The sequence below is a fragment of the Aptenodytes forsteri genome, unplaced genomic scaffold (assembly GCF_000699145.1).
Source record: "Aptenodytes forsteri isolate BGI_AS27 unplaced genomic scaffold, ASM69914v1 Scaffold7, whole genome shotgun sequence".
Lineage (NCBI taxonomy): Eukaryota > Metazoa > Chordata > Aves > Sphenisciformes > Spheniscidae > Aptenodytes > Aptenodytes forsteri.
The window spans coordinates 3301791-3302740 of NW_008795919.1; positions in this window are offsets into that span (position 1 = coordinate 3301791).

Here is a 950-nt window from a genome sequence, read left to right on the forward strand (position 1 = left end):
GGGGTGCAGAGCCCCCGTATTTGGCGTCAGTGTCTGAAGCGGCCACCCGCCTGGCCGGCCTCGGGTGCGGAGCAGGAGCGGGACCCCCATCCTGCTGGGCAGCGGGGCTGGGGGCAGCTGAGGTGCTCCGCAGCTTGGGTGCACTGAGGAGGACTGGGAGGTGCTGGGATGCAGTGGGATGCGCTGGGACGCAGCGCTCTGGGCACGGCGGGAGGCGCTTTGGTTGCACAGCGTGCACTGGGCGCGCTGGGAGGTAATGCCCTTGTTGCACTGGGAGGTGCTGGGATGCGGTGGGATGCAGCGCTTTGGTTGTACTGGGTGCAGTGGGAGGTAATGTCCTTGTTGCACTGGGCTGCACTGGGGCGCGGCGCTCTGGGTGCACTGGGCTGCACTGGGCAGCAGGGCCCTGGGCGCACTGGGATGCGCTGGGGCACAGTGTACTGGGTGCACTGGGATGCACTGGGAGCAGGGCTCTGGGCGCACTGAGATGCACTGGGATGCACTGGGATGCACTGGAAGCAGTGCACTGGGATGCACTGGGATGCACTGGGATGCACTGGGAGCAGTGCACTGGGATGCACTGGGAGCAGGGCTCTGGGCGCACTGGGATGCACTGGGATGCACTGGGAGCAGGGCTCTGGGCGCACTGGGATGCACTGGGATGCACTGGGAGCAGGGCTCTGGGCGCACTGGGATGCACTGGGATGCACTGGGATGCGCTGGGATGCACTGGGATGCACTGGGAGCAGGGCTCTGGGCGCACTGGGATGCACTGGGAGCAGTGCAGTGGGATGCACTGGGATGCACTGGGAGCAGGGCTCTGGGCGCACTGGGATGCACTGGGAGCAGTGCAGTGGGATGCACTGGGATGCACTGGGAGCAGGGCTCTGGGCGCACTGGGATGCACTGGGAGCAGTGCAGTGGGATGCACTGGGATGCACTGGGATGCA